This window comes from Hyla sarda, chromosome 5, assembly GCF_029499605.1.
Source record: "Hyla sarda isolate aHylSar1 chromosome 5, aHylSar1.hap1, whole genome shotgun sequence".
In the NCBI taxonomy this organism is placed as follows: Eukaryota; Metazoa; Chordata; class Amphibia; order Anura; family Hylidae; genus Hyla; species Hyla sarda.
In genome coordinates, this window is record NC_079193.1 from 73,623,403 (window position 1) to 73,650,378 (window position 26,976).

The 26,976-nt window shown below is 46.7% G+C and overlaps 1 protein-coding gene across 1 annotated transcript in view; it reads right to left on the reverse strand.

Annotated features, from left to right (window-relative positions):
* Positions 1-5,151, reverse strand: part of VILL (villin like) — an 87,538-nt gene extending 82,387 nt beyond the window's left edge. Inside the window, exon 1 of the mRNA XM_056519686.1 lies at positions 5,024-5,151. The gene's annotated coding sequence lies outside the window, so the exon portion shown is untranslated. The remainder of the gene's footprint in view (positions 1-5,023) is intronic.
* Between the last annotated feature and the right edge of the window lie 21,825 nt (positions 5,152-26,976).

Here is a 26,976-nt window from a genome sequence, read left to right on the forward strand (position 1 = left end):
CCTTTTTTTTGTCCGGTGGCTGCCTCCCCTGGGATGAGGACACCGGGAAAGAATGGATGGTTTCCTCAATGGCAGGCAGTACAGCAGGAGTAGGAATGGGGAGGGGGGGCAGAGGGTGAAGCTTGGCACGGGGCAGGGAGACACAAGGACGGGAGCCATGAGGCACAGAGGCTTGCCAGACGGGACTGGGAGGGGGGGAGAGGCACTTCCTGTGGCAGGCAGAGTCCCAGTACTTGATCTCCCCGGTGGTCCAATCAAGGGTGGGCGAATGAAGCCGGAGCCATGGCAGACCGAGGAGGACCTCAGAGGTACAGCCGGGGAGAACGAATAGCTCAATCCTCTCTAGGTGGGGTCCAATAGACATGAGGAGGGGTTCTGTGCGGTAACGCACGGTGCAGTCCAATCTGGCTCCGTTGACCGCGGAAATGTAGAGCGGCTTGACGAGACGGGTCACCGGGATGTTGAATTTATTAACAAAGGACTCCAAAATAAAATTCCCGGAGGCACCAGAGTCCAAGCAGGCCACGGCTGAGAGGGAGGAGTTGGCTGTAGGAGAAATCCGCACGGGCACCGTGAGACGTGGAGAAGAAGACTTAGAACCAAAAGATGCCACACCCACGTGAGCTGGGTGCGTGCGTGCGTTTCCCAGGCGTGGAGGACGGATAGGGCAATCCACCAAGAAATGCTCAGTACTGGCACAGTACAGACAGAGATTTTCTTCTCTACGGCGATTCCTCTCTTCCTGGGTCAGGCGAGACCGATCCACTTGCATGGCCTCCTCGGCGGGAGGCCCAGGCGAAGACTGCAAAGGATGCTGTGGGAGAGGTGCCCAGAGATCTAAGTCTTTTTCCTGGCGGAGCTCTTGGTGTCGCTCAGAAAAACGCATGTCAATGCGGGTAGCCAAATGGATGAGTTCTTGGAGGTTGGCAGGAATCTCTCGTGCGGCCAGCACATCCTTGATGCGACTGGATAGGCCTTTTTTAAAGGTCGCGCAGAGAGCCTCATTATTCCAGGATAGTTCAGAAGCAAGAGTACGGAATTGTATGGTGTACTCGCCAACGGAAGAATTACCCTGGACCAGGTTCAGCAAGGCAGTCTCAGCAGAAGAGGCTCGGGCAGGTTCCTCGAAGACACTTCGGACTTCAGCGAAGAAGGACTGGACTGTGGCTGTGGCAGGATCATTGCGGTCCCAGAGCGGTGTGGCCCAAGACAAGGCCTTTCCTGAAAGAAGGCTTACTACGAACGCCACCTTAGACCGTTCTGTAGGAAACAAGTCCGACAACATCTCCATATGCAGGGAACACTGAGACAAAAATCCACGGCAGAATTTAGAGTCCCCATCAAATTTGTCCGGCAGGGACAAGCGTAGGTTAGGAGCGGCCACTCGCTGCGGAGGAGGTGCAGGAGCTGGCGGAGGAGATGGTTGCTGCTGTAGCAGAGGCAGAAGTTGCTGTAACATGGCGGTCAACTGCGACAGCTGCTGTCCTTGTTGGGCAATCTGCTGCGATTGCTGAGCGACCACCGTGGGAAGATCAGCGAGACTTGGCAGCGGCACCTCAGCGGGATCCATGGCCGGATCTACTGTCACGATTCGGCTTACGGGTTGTGGATCCGCTGTGTCAGCGAGGGATTGGCGTGGACCGTGCTAGTGGACCGGTTCTAAGAGGCTACTGGTTTTCACCAGAGCCCGCCGCAAAGCGGGATGGTCTTGCTGCGGCAGTAGCAACCAGGTCGTATCCACTAGCAACGGCTCTACCTCGCTGACTGCTGAGAAGGCGTGGGACAGAAGGACAAGGCAGAGGCAAGGTCAGACGTAGCAGAAGGTCGGGGGCAGGCGGCAAGGTTCGTAGTCAGGATGGATAGCAGAAGTTCAGGTACACAGGCTTTGAACACACTAAACGCTTTCACTGGCACAAGGCAACAAGATCCGGCCAGGGAGTGCATGGGAGGAGGTCAGATATAGTCTGGAGCAGGTGGAAGCCAATTAAGCTAATTGGGCCAGGCACCAATCAATGGTGCACTGGCCCTTTAAGTCTCAGAGAGCTGGCGCGCGCGCGCCCTAGAGAGCGGAGCCGCGCGCGCCAGCACATGACAGCAGGGGACCGGGACGGGTAAGTGACCTGGGATGCGACTCGCGAGCGGGCGCGTCCCGCTGTGCGAATCGCATCCCCAACGGCCATGACAGTGCAGCGCTCCCGGTCAGCGGGACTGACCGGGGCGCTGCAGGGAGAAAGACGCCGTGAGCGCTCCGGGGAGGAGCGGGGACCCGGAGCGCTAGGCGTGACAACATATAAAAGAACTGGGCTGTTTGTGGACATGGGTAAGCAGGGTCCTCTAAGGGGGTATATAAGATATACCTAATATCACATATGTTCAGTATTGGGAACGATTCAAAGGAGTCGTGTGGAAGAAGGATGCTTGTTGGCACTCAGATGGCAATGATAAATAAAAAAAAAATAAACATTTCAGACAAGATATTAGAAAACAAAAAGTATATAGATTTATTAGTAAACAACGCACAACACGTTTTGAGGGTGTACAACTCTCTTCGTCAGGTCCTAACACAAATGCACTGGGATTGTCAAGATCAGACAACCCCTTAATAACATGGACTCAACGAGAGATCATTTTTAGAATAAACTTGTTGGATGTCACTTTAGGAAATGATCACATTTAAGGAAATGCACTGGCCTTACATTTTAAGAGAGAGCCAGGATGTACCATTAACTATACTTTATAAAGTGTATGTTGCAAAAGTCATCCAGTTAGAGAATTTTTTTCCCTTTACATCCTTCTCCAGTTAATAAGGTGATTGTGATGAGGTGGATAGGTGGTTAATGTGTAACAAGTAGAAGCCTTGCTTTGAATAACCAAGAGTCACTATTTTGTATTAGGAAGGATAACATATTAATTTTATTAAGGTAAATCTCAAGGGAAAACATTCTTCCTCCTAAAACACAATGACAGCTGTTACCATGAATTCCGGAATAACAATAGTCACTCGCTGCGTCAAGACAGGAGGAGGAGGAAACATATTTGTTTATAAAAACGTTCAGCTATAACTTTGCCAGCCTCAGCTGGGTGTGTACATCCCTGACATGTTCTAGAAAGCCTGACTGTATCAGGGCATACGAGCTGATCCTGTTACTAGCTGCAGAATACATTGTACAATCTTACATAGTAGTATAAATTGGTTAAAGGGGTACTCCAGCGCTTAGACATCTTATTCCCAGGATAGGGGATAAGATGCCTGATCGCGGGGGTCCCGCCGCTGGTGATCTTGCACGCCGCACCCCGTTTAAAATCAGTCTGTCACGCCCCCTCCCATAGGCTTGCATTGAGGGGGCGGAGTGTGACGTCACAATGCTCCGGCCCCGTGATCGACAGTAATCAGACCCGGAACGAACACACTCCCGGGACTGATTTTAAATGGGGTAAGACGTGCAAGATCACGGGGGTCCCCAGCGGCGGGACCCCCGCGATCAGACATCTTATCCCCTATCCTTTGGATAGGGGATAAGATGTCTAAGCGCCGGAGTACCCCTTTAAAGTGAATCTCCAACTTCAGATACTTTTAGAGATTTTATTTTTGTGCAACTTTCAAAGCCACTCAAAATTGGAAAAAACATACACATCTGCCTCCTCTGTGTGTTCAGAATCCAAATTTTTTATGTATATATTAGCACAATATTAAATTTATTAAAGAAAAATGGTCACCCCTTCCCCAACACTAAACCCAATACACCGGGTTATAGTGTGGGTGAACAGGAGACCATTATACACTCAGACTAATATACATTCAGTCCGGCGCCCAGTCCCTCTGAAGATTGGCTTCTATCTGTGCTGAATTGCGCGCTGGAGGCGGGCCCGCCGGCTGGATTTGGACATTCATGGTTGCTGGTCACGTGAGCACTTGTGCCTACTGAGCGCTCATGTGACCAGCAATATTTAAATCCAGCCGGCGGGCCCGCCTCCAGTGCGCAATTCAGCACAGATAGAAGCCAACCTTCAGAGGGACCGGGCGTCGGACTGAAGGTATGTATATTAGTCAGAGAGCCCGCAGGTCTCCTGTTTACCTGCACTACAACCCGGTGTATTGGGTTTAGTGTGGGTGAACAGGTGACCTTTTTCCTTTAAGCGTAGGTTAAAGGTTTGGCCTTTTTCATAAGCAAATATTCAGATTCTGTTCTAAGCCTGTATCTAAATACCTTGGAGGTGTGACTCATTGATGCCTCCCCTGGCACACAGCACATTGGGCACTTGCCCTGATACCAGGGGCTCCAAGCTTCCATGTTCAGAACACCGCGGCCCGACGATCGTGGGGGGGGGTTTCCCTTTGGATAGGGGAAGGGGATAAGATGTCTAGGGCTGGAGTACCCCTTTAACATCTACAGTAGGGGTCACAAAACCTCAGATGTGAGTTATTGAATTTGAAATGTTGGCCCATCTACACCATCTGCAGCACAGTCCTGTACACGCCCAACTTAAAGGCACAGTAAAACCTACATGTAGTGAGAGATTTGCCTTTAGGAAATACTTCACCTAGGGCTATTGGGTGGTGGTTCCTCGGCATGCTTCTGTAAGGAGTCACATAGGGAGACACCCTTCATATCTGACTACAAGCAAATCTCACTGTTCCCTAATTATATTCCATAACAGTTATTTGCTTTTTTCATTCAGTATAGCCATTACAGTAATAGAATAGTTTTTCCTATTGAAAGTTTTACATAGAATCACAGAAGTAATATTTATCTATTTATATATCTATCTATCTATATATATATATATATATATATATATATATATATATATATGCAAGGAAACACAATGTAACTTTGAGATCAGAAATCAGGAAAAATGGCAAACTATCCCTGAATAACATCTATGGAAAGATTTTGTGTTCGCAGGTAAGGAAGTGGAAGAGACGCTCCCTGGAGAAGGTTGATGATTCTCCTTATCTAGCATTCACAGAAAATCAGGCAGAATACTACAAATGATGTAAAACACAGTGTCCATTTCTTACCTTAGTTATACAACAAATATAATTTCTTCTCCACAGGTTCTCTCTGTCAGGACCAATATTGTCACCTTTACTTGTCACAGGAGCACAGCTTCCCAAACCTGTAACGTGAGCCCTGACTCACCTGCAGTGATCCTCCTACCTGCTGGGCCAACCCACCCAGAATTCTCCTACCATGCACCCTGCCCACAGTACAGGGGGGGGGGGGGGGGGGGGGAGAGTAACTCCTGCTAAGTGAGTCAATTACTAATTTGTATTTAGTTAGAATGCAGGGTTTCTTGTACAAAGGTTGCACTGTTAAAATGATATGTATAGCGTAGTAGTTAACTGCAGTAGTAAATGATATACAAGGAGATGGAAAAAAATCAAAGCTAGCATAGCAAGTTCTACATAAAGGTTAGACTCAGCTAAATACGAAAGAATGTATTTCTTCTGGGGCTTAAATTCTTTTTTATTTGTTAACAGAACAGCAATAAAGTTGCTGAATTTAGCACTAATACACTAACTCTAGACGAGTAAAGGCTCGTCTACATAAAGGAATTGTTAGGTCCTAAATGAGAACTCAGGATGGCCTTGTAAATGACAAAAGCAGTGTTGTCTATTGTGGTTGCTTCATGCCAGCAGAAGGTGCAAGGTTAGAATACTTTATTTACAGTTGCTTATATAGCACCAACATATTCTGCTGTACTGTACAAAGATTATCATCATTTACAATGAGGTTCACAATTAGAGATGAGCAAACTTTTGAAAAATTCAAATCGGCTGATTCGCCGAATTTATTTGAAAAAATTTGGTTTGATCCGAATTTATTTGCGGCAAATCTATATTAAAAACAGCTATTTCTGGCCTACAGAGAGCCTCAATAGGGGTGTAGAACAGTTTGCTGTGTTCTAACACGCATATGGAGTGTGCTGGGGGTACTGAAATAATACTGTTATTCAGAAGAACATGCAGATTACAGGCATCGCTTTTAGAATCACTGCTGCAGAGCAGCACAATGACAGAGCCTGGAGGTGGCATCAGTATGAGGAGACCATATAGTGGCTGAATGACACAGTGTGGAGGTGTTGGCAGCATGAGGAGACCATATAGTGGATGAATGACACAGCACGGAGGTGTTGGCAGCATGAGGAGACCATATAGTGGCTGAATGACACAGTGTGGAGGTGTTGGCGGCATGAGGAGACCATATAGTGGCTGAATGACACAGCGTGGAGGTGTTGGCAGCTTGAGGAGACCATATAGTGGCTGAATGACACAGAATGGATGAGGCTGAAGCATGAGGAGACATATAGTGGCTGAATGACACAGCTTGGATGAGGCTGAAGCATGAGGAGACATATAATGGCTGAATGACACAGCGTGGAGGTGTTGGCAGCATGAGGACACCATATAGTGGCTGAATGACAAAGCGTGGAGGTGTTGGCAGCATGAGGAGACCATATAGTGGCTGAATGACACAGCCTGGAGCTGGCAGCAGCATGAGTAGACACTAGGGCTTCACAATCCATAAGATTAAAAGATGATTTTTGAAATTTAAATTGAAGATGTATGGTAGCTAGTGCTACCATGCAAAAATGTTTAGGTCCAGGCCCAGGCCCAGCAGCATCAGTAAACCATATTTGGCTGAATGACAAAGCCTGGAGTTGGCTGAAGCATGAGGAGACCACATAGTGTCTGAATAGCACAGCCAGGAGTTGGCAGCAGCATGAGGAGACACTAGGGCTTCACAATCCCTAAGATTAAAAGATGAATTCTGAAATTTAAACTGAAGATTTTGGGAAGCTAGTGGTACCATAACAACATTTTTATTCCCAGACCCAGGTCCAACAGCATCAGTAAACCAAATATTGCCTGAATGACACAGCCTGGAGTTGGCTGAAGCATGAGGAGACCATATAGTGGCTGAATGGCACAGCCTAGAGTTGGCAGCAGCATGAGGAGACCATTGAAATTTAAGATTTTGAAATTTAAATTTAAAATTTTGAAATTTAAATTTAAGATTTTGAAATTTAAATTAAGGATTTTGAAATTTAAATTTCACTACTCTGCCTGACATACTCATTGCGTATAGGGGGAGTACAATACGCTTCACTTCGTTTAAAACAGTATTTGTCTAGAACAGCAGCAGGTACTATTGACTGTCCTTTCACAGTATATAGACCCTTGACAGATTAACAGGTACAAAATAGTACACTACTTAGATGTAGGTATGTGGTATGCACTTATGAGGGCAGAAAAATTTGCTACAGTACGCCTAAAAATTCTGTATTTTTGTAAAACACCAGCCGGTGATTACTTTTGTCTGTCCATTTACAGTATGTAGGCCCTTGACAGATTAACAGGTACAAAATAGTACACTACTTAGATGTACATATGCGGTATACACTTATGAGGGCAGAAAAATGCGCTACAGTACCCTTAAAAAAACATGTTTTTTTTTTTGGTTTTTTTTAACACCAGCAGTACACAACAGTGCTGCAGCAAAAAAAGCTTTGTACTAAACACAAAATTGCACTTTGTCACAGACTATTAGGAATGGACTGCTGGGTATTATACCGTCTACAGACTAGTGTAGCCAGCAGATGATTTTTTGTGGAACAAAGACACTGAATTGCGCAGATAAATTATTCCTGCCTCCTCTGCTAAGGTTTATGAAGTTGAGGCAGCTTGTTGAAATGTATGAGGCAACACACAGCTATGTGCCCCTCTCTATAATACTATGCCAAAGAAAGTGACTGAGAGGTTAATGCCTGCAGCTGCAGTAAAAATCCTTTTCAGTGAAAAAATAAATGCTCTTCGTCCGCGAGAACGTTGATGTGACTAGGAGGATGTTAAACGCTGCTGGACTGCGCTTTTCTCTGCTGTAACACACGCACACAGGCTCTGTGTCCTATGATCCTTCTGCAGTGTATTGTAATGAAGTGGCTGGCCGCAATATGGCTTCCGATTATATAGGGCTGTGACATCACAGGGGTGACTGGCTGCTGATAGGCTGCATCCTGCATGTGATTCAGGGTCATCCCGCCTACTTCCCTTCTGCCTTCCCAGCATCCCCTGCCCCATGTACTGACATGTGGATCTGCCATTTTAGATGCCCTGGAGCCTGCACTGCAGTAAATGGAGTTTAATGAAGCAATTCGCGCGATAGAATCGTGGCGATATTCGCATTCCTTGCAAATCAAATATTCCCTGAAATTCATAACGAATTCGGGTTTGTCAGCTTCGATTCGCTCATCTCTACTCACAATCATAAGGACACCATATACCTTCAATAACTGTGAGCCCATGCACATTGCGGAATTCCTCAGCAGCAGCCTTCCATTGTCCCTAAACAATGACCCTAGACATCTTATCCCCTATTCAAAGGACAGGGCATAAGATGTCTGATCGCGGGGGGCCCTCCGCAGGGACCCCTCCACAATCTCTGCTGCGGCACCCCCTGTCATCTGGTGCACGGAGCGAACTTCACCACGTCCCCTCCCATAGACTTGCATTGAGGGAGCATTGTGTGACGTCATAAGGGGGCATGACTGTGACGTCACAAGCCTCCCACGCCACAGCCAGCATTCTAAATAAACACTGGTTGCTGCAGGGAGATCACGGGGGGTCCCAGTGGCGGGACCTATTCTTTGGATAGGGGTTAAGATGTCTAGGGGCGGAGTACCCCTTTAAGAAACAAATAAGCAGTCTAGTGATCATACAGATGGATAGATTGACCTGTTGCCTGCCTATTTTATAAGAATATGTATTATACAGTGTCTCACATAAGTCCACCCCTCACATTTTTCGATATATTTTATTATATCTCTTTACATGACAACACTGAAGAAATGACACTCTGCTACAATGTAAAGTAGTGAATGAACAGCCTGTATAACAGTGTTTAATGTTGTGTCCCTTCAAAATAACTCAACACACAGACATTAACCCCTTAACGCAGATGGACGTTTATGAACGTCCATAAGTGTGGTGCCTTGGGGGGGGGGTGTATGGCAGTTGGGGTGTTGCTGTGAGGTATATCACAGTTATAATTAACTCTTGTCAGTCGTGATGCCAGGGTGAGGGTTAAATGCTGTATGGCTTGGCCTATCGCCACCATTTCCCAAGAGCGATAGGTAGATGCAGAATAAAGTATTGTCCACAACCAGAGCTTTGCTGAAAACTTTCAGAAACTTTACTGAAGATTTTCTGTAACATGCGAATACAGGAACAGTCTTTATAACAAAGTCTATGTACAGCTTAGCTGAGATTGACGTATGGTTGGGACTTTTGTAAGTTCTTTATCTTAGTAGGATTTAGTATGCGCAGATCCGCTGGATTTAGGGTTATGTTTAGGTCCAGGGTCCTTGCTAGAAGTAGCGGGGAAGTTTGTAAGAACTCGAGCCGAGGCTGGCAGGCTTTGGCCCAGTGGTTGCCAATGATGGCTGCGCAGATTTTTACTCATCAGCAGCCCACGAGGAAAGAGATTCTGCTTGCTCTGCAGCTCAGGAACAAGAGATGGCTGAGGCTCCCTTATATGGGCAGGGGCTGTCCGTTTTAGGATTGGTCGCCACCATCTGTCAATCAGCTTTACAGGGTATTGTGGGTATCACATGACCCAGAACCTCCAAAGGTCCTTTTACCTACCATAGAGACTAAACTACAGTCACATAACCCGCAGGCCCTGCGACGCTATGCAAGGTAAGTATACACTTTCTATACAGTATTTACATTTATTTTAGCAATATATTAACTATATGAGGAGTGACTAGGGGATGACTAAAGAAGCGGAACCCCACAGTTCCTAGGAACTCTGACTTTGGAGACCCCTAACCAAGGTACGGTATGCAATACGGTACCGGGACACCACATAAGCGTCTCCTGAGGTATGAGGTGCACTCAGCAGGTGAGCGCACATCACACCCGGTGGGTCCCAGTTGCTAACCCTTTTTCAGGTTAAAATTGAAAGTGTTATTATTTTTAGAAGGTGATGAGGAAAAAACGAAAATGCAAAAACTGAAAAACCCTCCGTCCTTAAGGGGTTAATGTCTAAACATTGGCAAAAAAAGTGAGTTCAACCCAAAGTGGAAATGTCCAAATTGGGGCCAATTACCCATTTTCCTTTTTCTCATGTGACTCATTAGGCCATGTTCACACGATAGAATTTCCGTGCGGAACTCCGCATTAGAATTCCGCACGGATATTTCACAGCAGCAGTGTTCTATCGATATCAATGGAAATTTGCTGTGATATGCACTCAGCGGAATTTCCACAGCAGATGTATCTGCTGCGGAAATCCCACTACCGGAGTTTGCAAACGTGTCAATTCTTTCTGCAGAGTAGGCACAGAAATGCCTTGTCATCTGTGGGACGGAGCATTTCCGAACAGTCCTTGCACTGGCGCGTTCTGCCTGTGTTCTGCTGTCAGGAGAATGTCTGCACGAAAATTTTCTGTGCGGTCATTTCCCCATGTGAACATAGCCTTTTGAGGGAACACAACATTAAACACTGTATTACATGCTTGTCACGTGGGTGCACTCACTTATGTGCGATACTGTATATGTATATATATATATATATATATATATTATATATATATATGTATATATATATATATATATATACTGACGTTGCACCTTCTTTAACATTTCTCCTGTCTATTGTTACGCCAAGCGCTCCGGGTCCCCGCTCCTCCCCGGAGCGCTCGCTACACTCTCCTCACTGCAGCGCTCCGGTCAGATCCACTGACCCGGGGCGCTGCGATACCGCCTCCAGCCGGGATGCGATTCGCGATGCGGGTAGCGCCCGCTCGCGATGCGCACCCCGGCTCCCGTACCTGACTCGCTCTCCGTCAGTCCTGTCCCGGCGCGCGCGGCCCCGCTCCCTAGGGCGCGCGCGCGCCGGGTCTTTGCGATTTAAAGGGCCACTGCGCCGCTGATTGGCGCAGTGGTTCCAATTAGTGTTATCACCTCACTTCCCCTGCACTTCCTTGCCGGATCTTGTTGCCATCGTGCCAGTGAAAGCGTTTCCTTGTATGTTCCTAGCCTGTGTTCCAGACCTCCTGCCGTTGCCCCTGACTACGATCCTTGCTGCCTGCCCCGACCTTCTGCTACGTCCGACCTTGCTTCTGTCTACTCCCTTGTACCGCGCCTATCTTCAGCAGCCAGAGAGGTTGAGCCGTTGCTAGTGGATACGACCTGGTCACTACCGCCGCAGCAAGACCATCCCGCTTTGCGGCGGGCTCTGGTGAAAACCAGTAGTGACTTAGAACCGATCCACTCGCACGGTCCACGCCAATCCCTCTCTGGCACAGAGGATCCACTACCTGCCAGCCGGCATCGTGACAGTAGATCCGGCCATGGATCCCGCTGAAGTTCCTCTGCCAGTTGTCGCTGACCTCACCACGGTGGTCGCCCAGCAGTCGCAACAGATAGCGCAACAAGGCCAACAGCTGTCTCAACTGACCGTTATGCTTCTGCAGTTACTACCACAGCTTCAGCAATCATCTCCTCCGCCAGCTCCTGCACCTCCTCCGCAGCGAGTGGCCGCTTCTGGTTTACGCCTATCCTTGCCGGATAAATTTGATGGGGACTCTAAGTTTTGCCGTGGCTTTCTTTCCCAATGTTCCCTGCACCTGGAGATGATGTCGGACCAGTTTCCCACTGAAAGGTCTAAGGTGGCTTTCGTAGTCAGCCTTCTGTCTGGAAAAGCCCTGTCTTGGGCCACACCGCTCTGGGACCGCAATGACCCCGTCACTGCCTCTGTACACTCCTTCTTCTCGGAAATTCGAAGTGTCTTTGAGGAACCTGCCCGAGCCTCTTCTGCTGAGACTGCCCTGTTGAACCTGGTCCAGGGTAATTCTTCCGTTGGCGAGTATGCCGTACAATTCCGTACTCTTGCTTCAGAATTATCCTGGAATAATGAGGCCCTCTGCGCGACCTTTAAAAAAGGCCTATCCAGCAACATTAAAGATGTTCTGGCCGCACGAGAAATCCCTGCTAATCTACATGAACTCATTCACCTAGCCACTCGCATTGACATGCGTTTTTCCGAAAGGCGTCAGGAGCTCCGCCAGGATATGGACTCTGTTCGCACGAGGCGTTTCTTCTCCCCGGCTCCTCTCTCCTCTGGTCCCCTGCAATCTGTTCCTGTGCCTCCCGCCGTGGAGGCTATGCAGGTCGACCGGTCTCGCCTGACACTTCAAGAGAGGACACGACGCCGCATGGAGAATCTCTGCCTGTACTGTGCTAGTACCGAACACTTCCTGAAGGATTGTCCTATCCGTCCTCCCCGCCTGGAAAGACGTACGCTGACTCCGCACAAAGGTGAGACAGTCCTTGATGTCTACTCTGCTTCTCCACGTCTTACTGTGCCTGTGCGGATGTCTGCCTCTGCCTTCTCCTTCTCTGCTGTGGCCTTCTTGGACTCCGGATCTGCAGGAAATTTTATTTTGGCCTCTCTCGTCAACAGGTTCACCATCCCGGTGACCAGTCTCGCCAGACCCCTCTACATCAATTGTGTAAACAATGAAAGATTGGACTGTACCATACGTTTCCGCACGGAGCCCCTTCTAATGCACATCGGACCTCATCACGAGAGGATTGAACTTTTGGTCCTTCCCAATTGCACTTCTGAAATTCTCCTTGGACTTCCCTGGCTTCAACTTCACTCCCCAACCCTGGATTGGTCCACTGGGGAGATCAAGAGTTGGGGGCCCTCTTGTTCCAAGGACTGCCTAAAACCGGTTCCCAGTAACCCTTGCCGTGACTCTGTGGTTCCTCCCGTAACCGGTCTCCCTAAGGCCTATATGGACTTTGCGGATGTTTTTTGCAAAAAACAAGCTGAGACTCTACCTCCTCACAGGCCTTATGATTGTCCTATCGACCTCCTCCCGGGCACTACTCCACCCCGGGGCAGAATTTATCCTCTGTCCGCCCCAGAGACTCTTGCCATGTCTGAATACGTCCAGGAAAATTTAAAAAAGGGCTTTATCCGTAAATCCTCCTCTCCTGCCGGAGCCGGATTTTTCTTTGTGTCCAAAAAAGATGGCTCTCTACGCCCTTGCATTGACTACCGCGGTCTTAATAAAATCACGGTTAAGAACCGCTACCCCCTACCTCTCATCTCTGAACTCTTTGATCGCCTCCAAGGTGCCCACATCTTTACCAAACTGGATTTAAGAGGTGCTTATAATCTCATCCGCATCAGAGAGGGGGATGAATGGAAAACGGCATTTAACACCAGAGATGGACACTTTGAGTATCTGGTCATGCCCTTTGGCCTGTGCAACGCCCCTGCCGTCTTCCAAGACTTTGTTAATGAAATTTTTCGTGATCTTTTATACTCCTGTGTTGTTGTATACCTGGACGATATCCTGATTTTTTCTGCCAATCTAGAAGAACACCGCCAGCATGTCCGTATGGTTCTTCAGAGACTTCGTGACAATCAACTCTATGCCAAAATAGAGAAATGTCTGTTTGAATGCCAATCTCTTCCTTTCCTAGGATACTTGGTCTCTGGCCAGGGACTACAAATGGATCCAGACAAACTCTCTGCCGTCTTAGATTGGCCACGCCCCTCCGGACTCCGTGCTATCCAACGTTTTTTGGGGTTCGCCAATTATTACAGACAATTTATTCCACATTTTTCTACCGTTGTGGCTCCTATCGTGGCTTTAACCAAAAAAAATGCCGATCCCAAGTCTTGGCCTCCTCAAGCGGAAGACGCCTTTAAACGGCTCAAGTCTGCCTTTTCTTCGGCTCCCGTGCTCTCCAGACCTGACCCATCTAAACCCTTCCTATTGGAGGTTGATGCCTCCTCTGTGGGAGCTGGAGCTGTCCTTCTACAAAAAAATTCTTCCGGGCATGCTGTTACTTGTGGTTTTTTTTCTAGGACCTTCTCTCCGGCGGAGAGGAACTACTCCATCGGGGATCGAGAGCTTCTAGCCATTAAATTAGCACTTGAGGAATGGAGGCATCTGCTGGAGGGATCAAGATTTCCAGTTATTATTTACACCGATCACAAGAACCTCTCCTACCTCCAGTCTGCCCAACGGCTGAATCCTCGCCAGGCCAGGTGGTCTCTGTTCTTTGCCCGATTTAATTTTGAAATTCACTTTCGGCCTGCCGATAAGAACATTAGGGCCGATGCTCTCTCTCGTTCCTCGGATGCTTCTGAAGTTGAACTCTCTCCGCAACACATCATTCCTCCTGACTGCCTGATTTCCACTTCTCCAGCCTCCATCAGGCAAACTCCTCCAGGAAAGACCTTTGTTTCTCCACGCCAACGCCTCGGAATCCTCAAATGGGGCCACTCTTCCCATCTCGCAGGTCATGCGGGCATCAAGAAATCTGTGCAACTCATCTCTCGCTACTATTGGTGGCCGACTCTGGAGACGGATGTTGTGGACTTTGTGCGAGCCTGCACTATCTGTGCCCGGGATAAGACTCCTCGCCAGAAGCCCGCTGGTTTTCTTCATCCTCTGCCTGTCCCCGAACAGCCTTGGTCTCTGATTGGTATGGATTTTATTACTGACTTACCCCCATCCCATGGCAACACTGTTATTTGGGTGGTCGTTGATCGATTCTCCAAAATGGCACATTTCATCCCTCTTCCTGGTCTTCCTTCAGCGCCTCAGTTGGCTAAACAATTTTTTGTACACATTTTTCGTCTTCACGGGTTGCCCACGCAGATCGTCTCGGATAGAGGCGTCCAATTCGTGTCTAAATTCTGGAGGGCTCTCTGTAAACAACTCAAGATTAAATTAAATTTTTCTTCTGCATATCATCCTCAATCCAATGGACAAGTAGAAAGAATTAACCAGGTCTTGGGTGATTATTTACGACATTTTGTTTCCTCCCGCCAGGATGACTGGGCAGATCTTCTACCATGGGCCGAATTCTCGTATAACTTCAGAGTCTCTGAATCTTCCTCCAAATCCCCATTTTTCGTGGTGTACGGCCGTCACCCTCTTCCCCCCCTCCCTACCCCCTTGCCCTCTGGTCTGCCCGCTGTGGATGAAATTTCTCGTGATCTTTCCATCATATGGAGAGAGACCCAAAATTCTCTCTTACAGGCTTCATCACGCATGAAGAAGTTCGCGGATAAGAAAAGAAGAGCTCCTCCCATTTTTTCCCCTGGAGACAAGGTATGGCTCTCCGCTAAATATGTCCGCTTCCGTGTCCCTAGCTATAAGTTGGGACCACGCTATCTTGGTCCTTTCAAAATTTTGTGCCAGATTAATCCTGTCTCTTACAAACTTCTTCTTCCTCCTTCTCTTCGTATTCCTAATGCCTTTCACGTTTCTCTTCTTAAACCACTTATCATTAACCGTTTCTCTCCCAAATCTGTTCCTCCCACTCCTGTTTCCGGCTCCTCGGACATCTTCTCCGTCAAAGAGATTCTGGCATCTAAAAAGGTCAGAGGGAAAACCTTTTTTTTAGTGGATTGGGAGGGTTGTGGTCCAGAAGAGAGATCCTGGGAACCTGAGGACAACATCCTAGACAAAAGTCTGCTCCTCAGGTTCTCAGGCTCTAAGAAGAGGGGGAGACCCAAGGGGGGGGGTACTGTTACGCCAAGCGCTCCGGGTCCCCGCTCCTCCCCGGAGCGCTCGCTACACTCTCCTCACTGCAGCGCTCCGGTCAGATCCACTGACCCGGGGCGCTGCGATACCGCCTCCAGCCGGGATGCGATTCGCGATGCGGGTAGCGCCCGCTCGCGATGCGCACCCCGGCTCCCGTACCTGACTCGCTCTCCGTCAGTCCTGTCCCGGCGCGCGCGGCCCCGCTCCCTAGGGCGCGCGCGCCGGGTCTTTGCGATTTAAAGGGCCACTGCGCCGCTGATTGGCGCAGTGGTTCCAATTAGTGTTATCACCTCACTTCCCCTGCACTTCCTTGCCGGATCTTGTTGCCATCGTGCCAGTGAAAGCGTTTCCTTGTATGTTCCTAGCCTGTGTTCCAGACCTCCTGCCGTTGCCCCTGACTACGATCCTTGCTGCCTGCCCCGACCTTCTGCTACGTCCGACCTTGCTTCTGTCTACTCCCTTGTACCGCGCCTATCTTCAGCAGCCAGAGAGGTTGAGCCGTTGCTAGTGGATACGACCTGGTCACTACCGCCGCAGCAAGACCATCCCGCTTTGCGGCGGGCTCTGGTGAAAACCAGTAGTGACTTAGAACCGATCCACTCGCACGGTCCACGCCAATCCCTCTCTGGCACAGAGGATCCACTACCTGCCAGCCGGCATCGTGACATCTATCCAGCTTCTGCAGTGCAGACATCATATTCTTTTTTGACAGGATAAGTTGGATTAGGAGTAACCATGTATTATGTATGACATATAGCCTGGGACAGAGAGTGTAGTACATAATTATGCCTCAGGGAATGATTGCTATCATGTATTTTGTATGCAGTTGTGTATTTGCTTTTTCATACATACATTTGTGTTCCTTTACCTTAAAGGGGTTTTTCAGTAAATAGTATTCATGGACATCAATGTATTTTTGGTTGGTGTTCGGTTGAGCCATTTTGTTGGATACAACAAGAAAAGGATCAAGGCATCCTAATAGTGCTGATAGATTACCTAAACCAGGAGAATGGGAATACAGTGGTCCCTCAACATACGATGGTAATTCGTTCCAAACGAGCCATCGTTTGTCGAATCCATCGTATGTTGAGGGATTCGTGCAATGTAAAGTATAGGAAGCTGTACTCACCTGTCCCCGCCGCTCGAGATGGTGTCCCCGCCGCTCCCTATGGTGATCCCGGGCCTCCGCTGGGCTCTCCTGGTCTTCTCCGGTCCTCTGCTGTCTTCTCCGGTCCTCTTTTGTCTTCTCCGGTCCTCTGCTGTCTTCTCCGGTCCTCTTCTGTCTTCTCCGGTCCTCTTCTGTCTTCTCCGGTCCTCTTCTGTCTTCTCCGGTCCTCTTCTGTCTTCTCCGGTCCTCTTCTGTCTTCTCCGGTCCTCCGCTGTCTTCTCCGGTCCTCCGCTGTCTTCTCCGGTCCTCCGCTGTCTTCTCCGGTCCTCCGCTGTCTTCTCAGGTCCTCTGCTGTCTTCTCCGGTCCTCTTCTGTCTTCTCCGGTCCTCTTCTGTCTTCCGCAAGGCCTTACTGGGCCTGCGTAGCGGTGTCATTACGCCGCTGCGTACGCCATTCCTATTGGATGCGCAGCAGCGTATTGACGTCATCGGAGAGGGCCGAGAAGACACCGGAAGACCAGCGCTGGACCCAGAGGGCACCCCGGAGCATCGTGGAGGGGTAAGTAATACTTACCGTACCACACGGGGAACATTAAGCTGCTATCTGGCAGCAGCTTAAGCATTTGGCGCTGCCGGATAGCACTTAATGCGATGGCCCCGACATGAAAAAGCATCGTATGTCGATGCTGACATCGACATGCGATGGCCTCTGAGAGGCCATCGTATGTCGATTTCATCATATGTCGGGGCCATCGTAGGTCAGGGGGTCACTGTAATTACTTTGGTATATCGCTTGTCCTTGCACTTGTTCCTTATTACCTGGTTTCTGTAGATTATTTATTTAGCCTCAGCAGCATAGGGAGCTTATCTTGACTATACATTGGAGCCCCTTCTTTAGTGGAAGAAAACAGTCCTAAAACACTCTTTTTTCTTCCTTGAAACTATTGCTTGATGGGCAATGGGAGGCTATTCCTGAACCTTCATTTACTATTGGATTTCTGTGTAAGTTTTGGAGAAAAAAAACTTCACTATGAAAACTAATATGCCAGATGTGAAGGAAGTCTAAGACTATGTTAACACGGTAATGTCCGCACGGAAAATCTCTGTGAGGACATTGCCCCTAAATGCGGACCGCTCAGAAATGTGCCGTCTCAAAGACAGCATTGCATTCTGTGCGTTGTCCACAGAAAGAGTAGACATGTCTATGTAAACTAATTGACTGAATACAGACTCAAATACTGTGCATTAAATATGCCCAGTATACTGTTTGTGTAAATAGCCCCTAAAACAGACTATCCCTCAAGTATATAGAAGAAACATAACTGACTTATGCTGCATTATATTATTTTCCTATTGAAGGGGAGGTACACTTTAGTGATTTTTGTTGTTCGATAAGTTAAATAAACACCGCCTGTCCATCTTTGAAAAGCAAGTATTTTTCAAGATGCTTCTTTTGTTCACTGCTGCTCAGCAAACATGTCCTCCAATGTCCTCCATGAATAAATGTTTGCTTAATATATCCATCATCAGCTATAAAACAAGCAGGAAAGAAAAACACTGATCAAACCAGCCTACCTATACATATTATGAACTATGTGTCCACAATGTCATGATAAGCCTAGAATAAAAAAAAATCCAGCTTTGTTAAAATCATAACTGGGTAACTTTGCCTTTTGTTCCCTATAACACCACATACATGGGGGTGAGATTTCTGTATAATGACACTTTCTAATTAGTGTTGCTCGCGAATATTCGCAATGCAAATTTTATTCACGAATATCGCATATTCGCGAATTCGCGAATATTCGTGAATATAGCACTATATATTCGTAATTACGAATATTCGTTTTTTTTTTTAGTTTTTTTTCCCACAGTAAACATCACAGTGATCATCCCTCTCTGCTTCCAGCTTGTGTGGTGTCTAATACTACTGTGTGAGACTGGCATGCATGGCAGAACAAAAGTATCTTCCATACACAGTTTTCCAAGACTAGAGAACCTAAATTTAGTGTGCCAAAATGACATGGGCCCTGACTTACTAAGAATAGAGTGTAGTTTTCTTTGTGGGTTTTGATTCCCAACAGGTATGTTTCTATGGTAGTTACAAATTTTCCCTGCATTTTGCTTTTCTTAACTGCTAGGAGCTGTCAGGTTTTCCTGAGCTGAAATCCACCACATTTATGTAGGAACATTAGTAAATGTGTTTGGATTTGTCAACCAATCCCCCGTTCCCAGATGCCGCACTTCTTTTTGGGTTTTCTGAGTAAAATGGTTGCAAATTCTGACGCACATTGCGTGCAACACAATTTGGACGTATAACCCAAGGAAAACAGTCGGGATCATATCAGTAAATTACCCCCATGGTGTTCATACAGTTTGCTGTAACCTATGTGGGTTCTTGTTGGACCTAACCATTACAAATGAATACTAAGTACACAGGCTGCCCTACTACTTGTCAATACCATGGATCTCATAACTTTCCACTGGCGTCAACTTGTTATTCTCGGTAGTACTTAAATGATCACCAAAGCTGAGATTTACTGTAGCCTGAAAGAACATGTGCCTCAACACATGTCCTCCATAGTCTCTCTAGGAATGACTTAAATATGCAGAGTGATACCTCTGTACCAGGAACTATTGAGAATACCACCAAGTATTTAAGCAATCTGCCACAAGGGGAAAAGGAAAGGGGGACATCCTTAACCTGATGAGGCATGAGGAACTGTGTTGCCTCCTCTCATGGTAATAATACCCAAGAAAATTACATAGAGACATAAAATAGTGAAAAAGTATATACAGTCTTTATTATTAGTGACTGAATTTTAAAAGGAACGACAGTGGACAGACTACTAAGGCGTCTGGATGAGGGACAGAAGCAAATCTGGGCTACAGAACATCAATAAGAAATGGGAGATACTAAAGTGACCCCCATCCGGGTGTATATACACGTAAAAGGTATAGGCTGTACAAAAATATACTAGCAGTTAAATACCAACATATGTAAACATATACACTCAGGATAACTATATAGATGTTAATCCCGTATTGCACAATGCCCAGGGAGAAAAAAATGACCACAAAACAAAATAAAGTATGCAATTATGAGAGTGGTAAAAGGGTGAGGAAGCTTGTTGCGAAACAACGTTGTAGGGGTGGCGTTCTGCATTAGGGTAAGATGTCCGCTGTATGCCCTTGTGATGTGAGCTGGGTGATTAATATTTGAGTCATATTTTCCAGGACCTTGGTGATTGCTGAACATTGGTGTATGGTTTAATCCCGGTTCCTGGGCTCTTTACTCTTTCACCCTTTTACCACTCTTATAATTGCATACTTTATTTTGTTTTGTTTTGCGGTAATTTTTTTCTCCCTGGGCATTGTGCAATACGGGATTAACATCTATATAGTTATCATGAGTGTATATGTTTACATATGTTGGTATTTAACTGCTAGTATATTTCTGTACAGCCTATACCTTTTACATGTATATACACCTGGATGGGGGTCACTTTAGTATCTCCCATTTCTTATTGATGTTCTGTAGCCCAGCTTTGCTTCTGTCCCTCATCCAGACGCCTTTGTAGTCTGTCCACTGTCGTTCCTTTTAAAATTCTGTTTTTAAATTCAGTCACTAATAATAAAGACTATATATACTTTTTCGCTATTTTATGTCTCTGTGTAATTTTCTTGGGTATTATTTGAATTTCTCTGTATACCAGAGACAAGGTTGGACCATAGGTCAGTACTTTGTGCCCCTCTTTTTTGGTTATTACTCTCATGGTAATAGCAGAACTCTTTCTTATACAGTAATCTCTGGCCTCGTAGCCTGACAGCCAAAGTTATTAACTAAGGTACCAGCCCCCTCATCTCGGTACCTAATGGCAATCAGGCTACCTCTGGCAAGCACATGAAGGGCTGTGCGGCCCCCCCAAAACAGAGCGCCCAGGAAAGGGACCCCACAGGCTAGGCAGTATAATGACCCAGAATAACTCTCTTGATGTCATGGCTACCATCTATTGGACAGGAGTACAGACAGCAGCTTATACCAGTAAACTAATGGGAGGAAGCTCCAGAATGTTCTGCCTAATAAACAGATGCATAGCAATGGAAACACTTAAACATTTATGTTAATAAGTAATATTTAACTGTAATAAACTATAACAATAAAAGTGCCAGAATACTATCATATGTATACTATACTGTTCAAAAAAAAATAAAGAGAACACTAAGATAACACATCCTAGATCTGAATGAATGAACTAATCATATGAAATACTTTTGTCTTTACATAGATGAATGTGCTGACAACAAAATCACACAAATTTTATCAATGGAAATCAAATTTATCATCCCATGGAGGTCTGGATATGGAGTCCCACTCAAAATCAAATCGGAAAACCACACTACAGGCTGATCCAACTTGTATGTAATGTCCTTAAAACAAGTCAAAATGAGGCTCAGTAGTGTGTGTGGCCTCCATGTGCCCGTATGACCTCCCTACTATGCCTGGGTATGCTCCTGGTGAGGTGGTGGATGGTCTCCTGAGGGATGTCCTCCCAGACCATGACTAAAGCATCCACCAACTCCTGGACAGTCTGTTGGTGGATGGAGTGAGACATGATGTCCCAGATGTGCTCAAGCGGATTCAGGTCTGGGGAATGGGCGGGCCAGTCCATAGCATCAGTGCCTTCCTCTTGCAGGAACTGCTGACACACTGCAGCCACATGAGGTCTAGCATTGTCTTGCATTAGGAAGAAACCAGGGCAAACCGCACAGCATATGATCCCACAAGGGGTCTGAGGATCTCATCTCAGTACCTAATGGCAATCAGGCTACCTCGGGCAAGCACATGGAGGGCTGTGCGGCCCCCCCAAAGAAATGCCACCCCACACCATTACTGACCCACTGCCAAACCGGTCAATCTGGAGGATGTTGCAGGCAGCAGAACATTCTCCACGGTGTCTCCAAACTCTGTCATGTCTGTCACATGTGCTCAGTGTTAGCCTGCTTACATCTGTGAAGAGCACAATTTGCCAACCTTGGTGTTCTCTGGCAAATGCCAAACGTCCTGCATGGTGTTGGGCTGTAAGCACAACCCCTACCTGTGGATGTTGGGCCCTCATACCATCATGGAGTTTGTTGAGTGGACACATGCACATTTGTGGCCTGCTGGAGGTCATTTTGCAAGGCTCTGGCAGTGCTCCTCCTTGCACAAAGGTGGAGGTAGCGGTCCTGCTGCTGAGTTGTTGCCCTCCTAAGGCCCCCTCCATGTCTCCTGATGTACTGGCCTGTCTCCTGGTAGCGCCTCCATGCTCTGGACACTAAGCTGACAGACACAGCAAACCTTCTTGCCACAGCTCACATTGATGTGCCATCCTGGATGAGCTGCACTACCTGAGCCACTTGTGTGGGTTGTAGACTCCGTCTCATGCTACCACTAGAGTGAAAGCACCGCCAGCATTCAAAAGTGACAAAACATCAACCAGGAAGCATAGGATGAGAAGTGGTCTGTGGTCACCACCTGCAGAACCACTCCTTTTATTGGTGGTGTCTTGCTAATTGCCTAACATTTCCCCCTGTTGTCTGTTCCATTTGCACAACAGCATGTGAAGTTGATTGTCAATCAGTGTTGCTTCCTGAGTGGACAGTGTGATTTCACAGAAGTGTGATTGACTTGGAGTTACATTGTGTTGTTTAAGTGCTCCCCCTTTTTTTTTGAGCAGTGTATATTTCGACTACCATAAGGTGGTTAGTAGTGCCATTGTCTTTAGTAACTAGTCATTGATACTATTCTCAGACTGTATAAATGCAATAACAGGCATTGAGGTAGCTAGCCTAGAGTAGGTCTAAGGATGAGCCAAAGTTTAACCCCTTGGGGATCGAAGCCCATTATGACTAGGACCAGAGCAATCTGACCAATAACTCTAAGATGCTTTAACTTATGAATTTGATTCTGAAATTGTTATTTTGTGACATATTCTGCTTTATGTTAGTGGTAAATTTCAAAATCTGAATTTTTCAGGGACCAGTTAATTTTTGAAGTGACCATTGTCTTTATGTTAGAAATTCCCAATAATGGACCCCGATATGGAAACTGCACCCCTCAACGTATTCAAAATGACATTAAGAAAGTTTGTTAACCCTTTAATTGTTTCACAGGAATAGCAGCAAAGTGGAGGCGAAAATTCAAAATTTTCATTTTTTACACTAACGTTTATTTTTACAAGGGGTAAAAGGAGAAAAAGCCCCCCAAAATTTGTAACCCAATTTCTCTCAAGTAAGGAAATATCTCATATGTGGATGTGAAGCACTCTGTGGGTGCACTAGAGGGCTCATAAGTGAAGGAGTGACAATGGGATTATGGAGAGTGAATTTTGCTGAAATGGTTTGGGGGGGGGGATGAGGGGGGCATGTCGCTTTTAGGAAGCCCCCATGGTGATATAACAGCAAAAGAAATAAAAGACATGGCACACTTTTTAGGAAACTACACCCCTCAAGGAATGTAACAAGGGGTATAGTGTGCCTTAACACCCCACAGGTTATTGACGACCTTACGTTAAAGTGGGACATGAAAATTTTCACTAAAATGCTGATGTTACCCCAAATTTTTCATTTTCACGAGGGGTAATAGGTGAAAATGTCCCCCAAAATATGTAACCCCATTTCTTCAGCTGCATGCTAGGAGTTGTAGTTATGCAACAGCTGGAGGCACACGAGTTGGGAAACATTGCGTTAGGTAACAGATTACCGCAGTTTCTGCACCACTATCTGTTTCCTAACTCAGTGTTTCCCAACCTGTGTGCCTCCAGTTGTTGTAAAACTACAACTCCCAGCATGCATGGTCAGTCAGTGTATGCTGGGAGTTATAGTTTTGCACCAGCTAGAGGCACACGGATTGGGAAACACTGTGTTAGGAAACAGACAATGTTTCCCAACCATGGGCCGAACTACAACTCCCAGCATCCCCAAACAGCCGAAAGGCATGCTGGGAGTTGTAGTTATGCAACAACTGGAGGAGAACAGTTTGGAGACCACTGTGTAGTGGTCTCCAAACTGTAGCCCTCCAGATGTTGCAAAACTTGTACTCCAAGCATGCCCAGACTGCCCAGGCATGCTGGGAGTTGTAGTTCAGCAACATCTGAAGGGCCAGATGTTGCTGAACTACAACTCCCAGCATGCCTGGACAGTCTCGGCATGCTTTGAATTGTAGTTTTGCCACATCTGGAGCGCTACAGTTTGGACACCACTGTATAGTGAGCTCCAAACTGTGCCCTTCCAGATGTTGCAAAACTAAAACTCCCAGCATGCCGAGACTGTCCAGGTATGCTGGGAGTTCTAGTTCTGCAACATCTGGGAGGGCACAGTTTGGAGACCACTGCAAAGTGTTGCAAAACTACAACTCCCAGCAGGGAGTTGTAGTTGTGAAACTCCAAAAGGCAGCAGTGAAGATCACTTACCAGAGATCTTCACTGCTGCAGCTGATGCCGACGATGCAGGCTGCTGCCGGTGCTCCAGATTTCTGTGCTGGTCCTCCAGTTATCTGCCGCCGGTCCCCCGCCTCAACAGCCCCCGAAGCCATTGCAATCTTCCCCCTCTCTGCCCGGACTTCCAGGGGTGGGCAGAGCAGGGGATCTCAACTTTCACCCCCCGCCCCTGCCCTGCAATTCGCTGGTCAGTCCTGACCAGCCAGCCACAGGGGATGGGAGGAGGTGGCACCCCTGCCACCTCACTCCTATCCTTTAGGATGATCGGAGCTGCGATCATCCCTACTTTACGGGCGATCAGGTCACCAGAGACCCGATCAGCCCAGAAAAGCCGTGATTCACCTGTCAGAATTTACCACGGCGATGGCCGACAAGGGGGGTCTCAGGACCCCCATAGGCGATGTCCTGTGATGGCGAGACCGGAATTCCCACGGGCGTACAGGTACATCCTTGGTCCCTAAGTAGTACTTGTATGCCCTTCGTCCCCAACAGGTTAAACAGCAAACTGAACTTAACCATATAAGTAAGGGTGCCCATAAGTGTGACACGGTCCTCCCAGTTGCCTAACATGCCTAACTCTTGTGTGCACACACAGTAAAGGGTCCAAACACATAGATAGTTATATAGACATGTCACAACCCCACCAACACTTCCACAATGGCCACTAGTAAATGGAAGGCAACAAGTAATGGCCCTTTCTGACAGGCACCACCGTCTCCTATAGGTGTCATCAACAAATACAGGCATGGCGACACCAAGGAGACAACAGTTCACCAGCTCCTACTATATTCTCCAGGGGTTGCCCAATCTGCAGGGCATACAACATAAGCATTATAGCACAATGCAATATCCTCACAAAATGTGTACACTTAGATCAGTATCAGTAATTTACAGTGCAAAACATAACATCTTTTGTAATGGATTAAGTGCAGCTCATTTACAGTTCACCCCCCTTGCTACATTCTTTAAGTAGGATGTTTAACAGGATCTTGGCAATTACTAGGTTAATTCCATTCCTCTTTCACCTGTTCTTATAAAACCTGAATCACTCTCTTAACTAAAGCTACAGAACAAAGAGTGGGAGGGAAGGAATCTAGAAGAAACCAAATATAGAAGCTATGACCATCTCCACCTCAGAGGTTTAGAACAGGTCTTACAGTATGTGCTGAAGAATAAGCCTCCTATTGCCTGCTATTTGCAAAGTGCCCGAATGCCCTTATGGATAGCTCCCCTTTGAACAAGAAGAGGTTGTATAGTGTTGTCTAGTCTAGACAAATCTGTAATGTTGTATAATTTTTGGAAAATATAAGTATTTTGTGCATAAATCTGCCAAGTCATGTTCACTGTGCAATATATAACAATTTTTTATTGTAAATGCTCATGTTACCTGAGGCAGTATTAGATGGGCAGACTGTTGTCTGATGTGAGCGCCAATCAGCGAGATCGGTGCTCATTTAATGAGTCTATTACACCTCTCGGCAAACAATCCCTGGATTATTCCTGTGGGCCATTACTTTTATGATTTATCGACCATACATTCCCTATTACACAGGGCCTAGTGTGGCCAATAACTGAGGGTTTGTCAACAGGTCAAAACCTAAATTTTTATAGGTTGATAATTGCCTCATGTAATAGGTTCCTTAGTTAGGCCCGATTCATATCATACTTGAGCCTTCCATCAGAGGTAGTTGTGTATTCCCAATGGAAGGCTAAGACATAGGCTATGTTTCCTTTAATTTGATGCATAGAATAGTGAAGTCTACAATTCTACATAACAAGAACAAAGTATACTAAAGTATGTCAGTCTGACATATGCCAAAAGGACACATTAAAGGAGTAGTCCAGCGTGCACTTTTCTCATTTTATCCCGTCCGGTTTGCAAAAAAAAAAAGCTTTCTCTTACCTGCCAACGAGCCCCCGGAGCTCCGGTACACTCCGGTACAGGTGTTCGGTCCCCGGGCTGTATTCTTCTTACTTCCTGTTAGCCCGCACGTCACACGGAGCTTCAGCCTATCACTGGGTGCAGCGATGTCCCGCCTCGGCTGGTGATAGGCTGAAGCTCCGTGTGACGTGCCGGGCTAACAGGAAGTAAGAAGAATACAGCCCGGGGACCGAACACCTGTACCGGAGTGTACCGGAGCTCCGGGGGCTCGTTGGCAGGTAAGAGAAAGTGTGTTTTCTTTTATTTTGCAGCCCTGACGGGATAAAATGAGAAAAGTGCGCGCCGGAGTACTCCTTTAAGACATCTGTCAAATGAATAGAGCTCTATGGATACATTTGACCTATGCACCAGGAGTGTTCCCAGCATATACAATATGAAAAGGCTTTAATGTAATGTGAACAGAGCAGAAATTACTTTGAGTTTGAGAATTTATGGGGAGAGTAATGAAAACCTGCGTAGAGGAATAGTTGACCAGTTGCCCATAGCAACCAATCAGATCCCTTCTACTATTTTTAAAATGGCCTCTGAAAAATAAAAAAAAGCAATCTGATTGGTTGCTATTTCCTCTACACGTTTTGCCAAATTTCCACCCCTATTGGTTTTTTTTTGTGTTTGTTCCAATAGCTAAATACCAACCATATCAGAAGACTTTTTTCTAAATACTCCAGTAGAACAGATATCATTATCTTGTCACAAAAATGCAGTCACTACAACCTGAAAGACAGAAAATAGAAGGATGGAAGGATGTGAAGGTATTTTATAGTGAGATCAAGAGAAAGAATGATGAAACAACCAACAAGAGCTCCTTGGTTTCCTGTATAATGGAAACCTTTCAGGGGCAGAGAAGGCATGAAGATTGAAG